The following is a 9,666-nucleotide window of genomic DNA, read 5'->3' as shown; positions in this document are numbered from 1 at the left end:
TATAGCTACAGCAATTTGAAAGCTTCATTCAACTCGGAACGGCTCCGTTTTCTGTGTGAACGTATCGTTAGAGGTGGTCGCATAAACATAAGTCCTCCACAGGAGTTTGGAGTCCAAGATAAGTTTCAGGTACAGAAAATATATTGAGATAGGGACGTTTTCGAACTGTCTGCCGAGATATATATATGAAATTTTAATGCATAGAAACAGAAGTAACAAAGGAAATGGTTATGATAAAATAATGAAATGCGCATAAAAATATTCACTAAAGAAATTGTATCGTTTATTCACATTCATACATACCCTACGGGAAATGTATCTAACTATAAGTTAACTTGGAGTTGATTAGGAAGGAAGTAATGGTCACTATTAACTGCATTTTTCTTTGAGGATAGCTAACTGTAATTCTATGACGATGACCGCGAAATAGTCAAGGGTAGTTACCACCGCATTAGATATCAACTAACTTGTAACTAATAAATTTTGGACATAAAATATCAATAGGAAAAGCAAAATATTTTTTTTATTCTTTTATTTATTTACTTTATTTTATGACATTTCATATTTGTTTAGATATTCTGCTGTAGGTGGTCCCATATTCGACCTTCATCAGAAATAACTTCAAAATGATAACATAAAATTTCGATCTTCCTTTTATTTGTCCTAAATTCGAAAAAGTATTTGTGAAGTGCAGAAAGAAAGTGTATTTAAAGTAAAATTTTTATGAGGATATTTAAATAGAAACTGCGTTACTTTTTACCTGGTTTCAAGTTAGCTTTTTGTAGCAAACTACAAGTTATATATTTTTTATAGAAATCCCTTTAAAAAGCTAACTACAAGTGGGTTAGATTTTATCAATTCATAATTTATTTCTGCAGGGTATACGTGTGTATATGTGTAGATATGCAAATGTATTAAGGAAAATAAATACAATTAAAACAACTAAAGCCTTTATCAGCGTTTCAAATGCCAAACACGCGATGACAGATAATGGCGGTGACAATGTCTGGATGCATCCACAGACAGCAGACTCATCCATAAACTAGAAATAGTTTAACGCAATTAGGCAACGCGTACGGACATCCAACTAGTTGGTAACGGAAATATACACTTGGTGAGCTTTGGGATGTAATAAAAGGATACATACTTTAATATGTATGTATGTATGTGTATACTTATGTATGTTTGTGCATGTGACCGATTAATAATGTGTGAAACAACTATCGCGCCATGCAACTAAAAGTTGGGAGGATTTGCATGAGGAAGCCATAAATACTTTATTTTATTAGCATCTACTTATGTATGTACATGTTTACATACTAGAATTGACTACGTCTACGCTGTCATTGCCATTGTTGATTTTTTAATTATAGACCGTCAAGTAAATTGCGCAGCGTAAAAAGCAACACTCTGAAGTTGCGAGGACATTGAAAAGCAAGTCGTCAATTGTGAATGACAGACAGGCCAGCGAGTCAGCTTAGCCGTGCAGTCCTTTTGCGAGCGTTTGAGCTGCTTGGAGTATTTAGCGCCAGTGGGTGAATGCCTCAGCACACGCCACTTAAGGGCATCACCTACATAAACGCTTTTTCGTAAACTACAAATGTAAAGCTTGGCAAATTTGTCGCAACGTCGCATCTTGAAGGTTAGTCAAATGTCGTCTCCGCTGTGACATGGAACGAAAGCGTAAGCAATTTTTTTTTTTTATAAAATTTGTCCTTTGCGTCCGGGGTGCATACACATGCGTCGGTTCAAACAAAAAGTGAGCAGTCATCGTGAATTTTAGGTGCCGTCAAAAACAAAAAATGGCGCACACAGGTGCACACATTTGTTACGTGCCGAAATTGCATATGGTTGTGTGTGGGTGTGTGTGTGCTTTGCTTCCAGCACGAATTCTCGCACGTCTGGTCTCTGCTGCATGCTGCATGTGGCTGTAGCAATTGGCGCGTGTGTTGCTTTTGTTTTTCGTTTTTATGTAGTTGTTGCAAAGTGATGTGCATGCCATTTTTTAATTAATTACGCCAACGGTATTTTTCCGAATAATTTCAGGTGTTAAATTGGCCATAACTGTGCGCTAATAAAATAATCAAAGTGTTAAAAAAAACACTTCCCTGGAAATCTCTGGAGTGCACGTGTTGAAAAGTGTTCGATCAGCTAATTTATATTTCTTCTTATTGGTATTTCGCAATTAAAGCTAATAAAAAAAAATATTTTTGTGGTGTCGTGTGCGTCTGTAGTTTGTCACAAAATGTCATTTGAGTCTGCTTTTTGCGGCAGTTGGTATTGAAACCGTAAAAGTGTTGAAGTGTTTCGGAAAAAAAACAAAACTTTTTAACTTTTATCGAATTTCACCATTCACATAGCCGGGGTAAGTTTTTTGTATCCATACGATATCTTAAAAAAAGAGATGCGAAAATATTAAAAAAGATATTAGTAAAGAAAGTAGCGTAATATATTTACACTGCCGGCAAAAAGTATTGGCACAGCAAATTTTTCACAATATGTGCATACAATTTTTTCACATTTTTTTCCGCCAATTTTTTATAAAAATGTGGTTCATTCTGCAACAAAAACATAAGAATATAACACCTAAACTTTGTGCAAAACTCGCAAAAATTCAGCGAATTTTCATGCAAATTTTTAACTTTTAATTCGATTTTTTAGAATTTTTTCGAATATGCAGTTTTGCAGCCCATTCAATTCTAGTAAAAACCTGCAAGAGATTTTTTTTTGTGGAAGGTATTTTGCATTCTTTCCATATATGTAAATAAAGTATTTTCGATTTTTTTTTTGTATAGAAGAAACTGCGTGAAAAAGAATTGCCAAAAATCAACGGTAAGTCCTTGCTACTGAAAACTTGTACTTTGTTATAATAAAATTGATTGGGCTACAAATCCACATACTGAACAAATTCTAAAAAATCTGATTAAAAAGTGAAAATTGTATTGAAGTTTGCTGAATTTTCTGGAGTTTTGCACAAAGTTTAAGAAATATATATTTATGTTTTTTGTTGTAGAACTAACCATATTTTTATAAAATATTGGCGAAAAATATTGGAAAAAATGACTCCATATATTGTGAAAAATTTGCGGTGACTTTTTGCCGGCAGTGTACGATATGTGTAGAAGTTACCAAAATTTAACTTTTAAAACTTTTTTAATTCAATTTTCTTTTAAATTTTAGAAACTTCGTTTATGTATTTATTTTCTTTCTTAATTCTTCTTTTATTTTTTAAATGTTTTTTGCTTTTTAATTAATTTTTTTTAGTTCAGTTTCTCTTAATTTTTGATGTTATTGTTTACAAAAGATACATATTTTTTGTACTTCCTTTAACCTATTTTATTTATCGCTCCTTTTTTTAATTTAATTTTTTTTCTTTTGTTAATAAATTGTTTTTGTTGTATGCGGTACTCGCCGTAGCCAAAGCGCAAATATCTGTAAATCGTCTGCAAGATCTTTATCTGGAAAACTCCAAGTGCCGTCTTATCGGATATTGTCATTGTTCATGCTTCTACACAATATAAATAGTACATAGGCATAGCACTATGAATGACTTATAGAGTGCGGTGTTCGTATGTCCAAAAAGGCGTTTACTTCTCATTTGCCAACTCAGTTCAAAGTTAATAAGTTATTCGTATATTTAAAGAACAGTTGATGAACTTAATTCTTCGGCCAAATTTTTGGCATAGTTTGGAATTCAATCGGTATGCACGTTTTACCAGAATAATAACTAGATTTGCAGCCAAAGACTAAGGGGTATTTCACAATGATAATGTTCAGCTTACGATACAATTAAAAATTTACGCAATTATAAGTTTTGGAGCAAATTTACTTGTTTGGCTGCATACCTGAACGGCTAAAAAGTCGCGTTGATTTTTGAGAATTTTTTTTTGAGCCCACTTGTTTGGGTTTTTTAATATAACAAGCACAATTTACAAAAATTTGCGTTGATATGTTGCAATTTTGTTGCTGACGGTCTCTCGCATTTTATTTCATAAGAAATTCATACATATATGAAAAGAAGTGCTAAAATCCCTCGCCGAGAAAAAATTCTCAAAAATCAACGCGACTTTTTAGCCTATTAAAACTTGCATTTCATCAGACCAAAATTGTAAGGGGCTATAAAACTACATACCCGAAAATTCATTATAAAAAAACTTTAAATTTTGATGAAAATTTGTTGAAGTTTCCTAAATTTTGTATAAAGTTCGAAACTGTGATTTACACGGTTTTAGTTAAAGCTTAGACGATATTTTTATATAAAAATTACAACGAAAAAATTAGCTCGAAAAACGTTACGAATATATGAAGAAAATCAACATGTGTGACTTGTTTGAGTCACTGTATATAAATATTACTCATACGCCCTGTTGGGAGGTTCTTGTCTTACCTACTGAGCCGCCCTTGCAGCGCAAAGGGTAGATAATAAACATATATTGTTTTCACAATGTATAACGCTGTTTTTAAAAAGCTTGTGTCGAACACATAATGCCAAATTAAATACGATGGTATCTTTAAAAAAGATATTTTTAATTCATTTAGATATAATATATTATTTGCGTACTAAGAATGTTAAATAGTTAATAACTATTTAATATAGTATAACCTCTACCAAATCACACATACATATCTGTGTCGTACAATTAAGGTAGCTTAATTAAGCTTTTGTTAGAAGGTTTGACTTTGAATTAAAAAATAATTTTTTTTATATATATTTTTATTAAGCTTCTAGTAAAAGGGCATCTTGAACTATTTAAACGTTAAGATATTGTTTGGGAACCCAATGAAATTTTTCTTTAAAGGGAACGGGCCTATACCGACTTAGGCTAATTTAATTGAGCGGCACAGATATGCATGTAAATTTATATTTGTACATACATATATACATACAAACATGCGCACATATCCTCTCGTATTGAACACTAATAAGTGTAGGCGCATGACTAATAATTTCGTGAATTGGATATAAATATTAGATTCGATTCTTATCTAAACAATTTGTAATTAATAGTAATGTAATTAAACAGATAACGGTTGTTTTTCTAGAAAATTTTATTTGCAGTGGCTTATCGCTTTGGTTTGGGCAAAAGTTAACATTGATTTTCGCGTGATTAACCATTTCGCCATGGTTTGAAATAGTTTTATGCATAAGTATGATAAAACTGTCTCTAATATGTATATAAAAGGCAAAATAAAACAGCAAAATAGGCAGGAAAAGGCACTTTTTAATAGAGCTCGTAAAAGTGGGTTATCTTCTGTCGATATAGAAATCCGAAATTAGAAGTGTGAATAGGGAGCCATGGAATACCTAGTGTGAAAGCGTGTCATGAATCAGCCAGATTTAGGCGAATACTCGCAAAAAAGCCCGCAGTCTTTTGTTATCTGATAGACTAGGCAAGACATTGAACAATGAGCAGGGAGAAGTCGCTAAACCTTCGCTCTGATGTTATTTAATTTTCTTTGCCACTCTTCCCCAGAAGAAGTTTCGGTTGGTATTACGCGTCAGGATTGCAGCGCCCTCTCCAACATTCTGGACAATCGTCACCTGGCCTGGGCGATAAACGCCGCCGAGAATCGGGTATATCCAAAACTTTTTGTGGGTCGCCTAGGTTGCGTTCATCCGGTAAGGGCTTTTATGCTTTTCGCTTTTGAATTAATTTTCCTTTATTTAATTTCCATTATTAACCGACTTCACAAAAAGGAGAAGGTTATCAGTTCGTCGGAATATTTTTTTATTTGTTTTTTTATGTATGTTACCACATAACTTTGGACCACGTTAACGGATTTCTATAATAATTTTTTTAAATGAAAGGTGTTACCTCACAGGTGGTTCCATACTAATTTAATATAAATATGTTTTTCAATTAAAATACAGTTAATTTTCTAACAAAATCCATACAAACGAAAATTTAAAATTTTGCTAAAAAAAATTGTTCTTAGAATATTTAGAGGTGTTTTCAGTATGCAGTTTTATTTATAGCCAAATAAGTTTTAGTATAATAAGTTTAAAGTAGCAACAAATTACCTCTGTTTTCGACCATTTTTTTTATTGACGCGCGTCCACAATTTTTTCCATATAACGCATGTACGCTTTTTTTTTAATTATGACAAGCTTTTATTAGAGGTTAATAAAAAAAGAAAGATCTACCCCCGCATCACCGAGCGGCAAAATTTTTTTTGAGTTATTTCTTTTCATTTAAGTAATATCGGTTCTAAATATGAAACAAATCGTACCATAAATACGTATCTGTTTTCAAAATATCCCAACTCCTGCCCCGTCAATTAGGGAAAACTTGTGTGGAGCGTTTTCTTTTCATGCAAGTAATGTAGGTGGGTGCAGGGAATTAACACCCGCGGACGCTATTGCCTTTTCGAAAGGAAAATTAAGCACGCGGGCTTTATTGCTTTTTGCCGGTCGGCGTTATTTCCCTTCCGATAGGGCAATACATCCAAAACTAAATAACAACTAATATGATAACTTTGAACTAAATATTTGTTTTCCTTTATTATAAGAAGAAATTAAAATTAACAGATTTCTGTGCATATATTTAATACATATTTCTGTATGTATGTATGTTCATATGTATGAAAATTAGTAGATTCCTACCGTGCTCTGCAAAGCAATCTGTGCTAAGTTTAAAATGATTGGCCGAGCTTCTCCTCCGATTGGCGGTGTGTGCCTTAATGTCATACAAACCACTCGACCACGGCTCGATTTATGTTATTCTGCCCTTTACTCATTTTTGTTGTTTCTGAAATTTTCAGCCGCCTTCTCAGTTAAATCAGCCTGCGCGTCATCATAATATTTCTGCGGCGTGGCTAAACACAAACAATCAACTCCTCATCGTAAAAACATATAGAGCATTTAAATTATGTAAGTATATAAACAAATAAATTTTCGGGTGTAATAGCGAGGGAGGAAGCGAGCCTGGTGGCGCTCAAACGCGGCATACACTGTATGCAAAAATAGAGTAATTCGTTTAAAAAACATTCCATTTTATGCAAATGTATGCCTTCAGATCTTAATACAAAATTATAGTTGATATTTTTCAGTAAAATGAAGGCAGAGGAAATAATACCCAAGGGCTTTGTTTCCTTTTTTTATAAAATAAAACAAGCGGGTGTTATTTCCTTTTCTTGGGAAAATAAATCCCGCCGCCGATAGTGCTCTTTCGCCAAGGAAATAAAGCCCGCGGGCTTTATTGCCTTTTGTCGGTGGGCGCTAATTCCCCTTCGGATTGGAAATAACGCCCGCGGGCTTAATTTTTTTGTTTTTTGTTTTGAGGAGATCAAGTATGTGGGCGTTATTTCCGTGGATGTTATTTCACTGCACCAGTAATGCACATTTTAAATATGAAACATATCGGAACATAAATACGGATTCAACTTTTACATTGCATTGTCATCAGGGTCTGCACCACGTTTGAAGTTTCAAGTTTCTAGCTCTCATCGGGAATTCGGTTAAAACTTTATTAAAAGGTTTGATTATACATAGGTGAAACATAGTAAAGGCTTGTAATAAAAGAAAATTAGCCCAGAACTACAGCGGAAAAGCATTGTCTCTATGCGAGATTTACGGGCCTGTGCGAGCCAGCGAAGACTTCCTTTGCTTTAGAAAATTGTGTGGCGAAGGGCTTGGTTGGTCTTAGCATTTCCAATTGGCGTCAGTTGATACCAGAGAAAAGAAACGACCGACGTACATATCAAAAATCGTATAACAATGTTTGTTTTTCAAAGTTCATCCTAATCCTTCAAAAGAAATAAGTAAAACTGGTAAAACTTTACAATGAAAAACACAAAACTACTCTCCCTAATGTAAATATCTATGATATGTAGCTTTACATATTCATATATGTACATACATATGTATACTTATGTACTTATGCAAATATACAGCTACGTATTGTAAGTATTTTATATATGGCTTTGTTGGCTTTATTCCCCAGCTAATAATAAAAAGTTCAGTTACGCTTCTTTGCTTGTATCTACCTTAGCAAAAGCGCATTCCTCCACGCCTCGAAATATTCAAAAAATGTAGAAGTATTTCGTTTATTCTCAACATGCTCGCAAAGCTACAGAGAAAAAGCTCACTAGTCAGTGAACACACTAGTAGATGAATTGGTATTTAGAAACCTCGCGGAAAATTTAACAAGTCTGGGTCCTAGATCATAATCATGCTTCTAGGAATTAGCCAACAGAGGAGTGCTTAAAGAAATGGTCTGCTGTTAAATAGGTCCGGAGCCCGGCATAAAGATTTCTGTAGAATTTGTGAAGATGTAGAAGCCGTCGAGTGTCTCCTGTCCAAATGCTTCGAACTGCGAAGAAGCCGCTACAGGTTTTTAGAAGCCATTTCCCATAAGGTAAGCACGGATTAGGCGCCATTTCACTCTAGGGACTCTAGATTTTTCAAAATATCAAGTTTATTAACTGAAATGTGGCGACAGGGTTGTAGAGAAATATTCTTCTTTGGGCTATTGTGTCACTGAATAAGCTTTTCATAAGAACCAACCTAGCCTAAACTTAGCCTCCAGTACTGCTGGAGTCAATTGCTACTTTTGAACCGCTACTGCACCGACTCCTAGGCAAGTAGCTACTCTATTAACCCGTGGTAGTGCACATGGTAGTGCAGAGTAAAACTAGTCGGAAGCAGAATTGCGAAAAACTACGAAAGGGGGCGTAGATTATTCACGCAAAGAACTACTTTAGTAACTCCTGGTAGTGCAGAGATAGCCGATGCTGACTACCGCCTATGATATTGCCCTGTAACAGTAATTGTTGAAATACACACCAAGTAGTCGATCGGTAATCGACGGAGTTTACTTGGCAGATACGGAATCATCAGTCTTGTAGTCGCTCCCGCGAACTGCAGGGTAAAGATGAAAATACAGATGTACTTAAAATTTTTAATATACAGCAGTCTCAGTAGAACTTCTTAACCGGAACTCCAACTTCAAGTCGTCATGAATTATCATGATCTTATAGCAACGAAAACTGTATAAATATGTGCGTCGTTTAGGCAAAAAAGAATATGTATTATACATACAGTCAATAAAGTTTAGGTACAGCGAACTTTTTACAATACCGGCAATTTTTTTTTAAATATTTTATTTTTCGCTAATTTTTTTATATATATATTTTATATGTATATGGTTAATTCTACAACAAAAGCCCCAAAAATCAGAGTTCCAAAATTTATGCAAAATTAAAGAAAATTCTGCGAAATTTCATCCAAATATTGCACTTTTTATTTTTAGCCAACTCAATTTTAGTATAACAAAGTGCAAGTTTGGGCTAGCTAGGACTTACCATTGATTTTTGCCATTTTTTTGTTGAAGGTGTCGCTCATTTTCTCCATATAAAATAAGGTTTGATAATTTTTGCCAAAAATCCTTGGTAAGTCCTAGCTTCTTCGTACTTGCACTTTTTTATATTAAATTGAATGGTCTAAAAATCTGCATACTTAACTTTTTTCTAGAGAGCGTAAATAAAAGGGTGCACTATTTTACTGAAATTTTGCAGATTTTTCTTTAATATTGCACAAGGTTTGAAACTCTAATTTTTTGGAGGTTTTGTTGTAGAATTAACAATAATTTTATAAAAAAAAAATTACCGAAAAATAAAATAACGGGTGATTTTTTTGAGGTTAGGATTTTCATGCATTAGTATTTG

The 9,666-nt window shown here is 33.8% G+C and overlaps 1 protein-coding gene across 1 annotated transcript in view; it reads left to right on the top strand.

Moving 5' to 3' along the window:
* The first annotated feature begins 1,451 nt into the window (after positions 1–1,451).
* LOC118747107 (transient receptor potential cation channel subfamily A member 1-like) overlaps positions 1,452–9,666 on the top strand; it is a 106,135-nt gene continuing 97,920 nt past the window's right edge. Inside the window, exon 1 of the mRNA XM_036481097.1 lies at positions 1,452–1,642. The gene's annotated coding sequence lies outside the window, so the exon portion shown is untranslated. The remainder of the gene's footprint in view (positions 1,643–9,666) is intronic.

Source organism: Rhagoletis pomonella, unplaced genomic scaffold, assembly GCF_013731165.1.
Source record: "Rhagoletis pomonella isolate Grant_MI unplaced genomic scaffold, Rhpom_1.0 Rhpom_scaffold_00011, whole genome shotgun sequence".
In the NCBI taxonomy this organism is placed as follows: domain Eukaryota; kingdom Metazoa; phylum Arthropoda; class Insecta; order Diptera; family Tephritidae; genus Rhagoletis; species Rhagoletis pomonella.
This window is presented reverse-complemented; position numbering and strand designations above follow the sequence as displayed.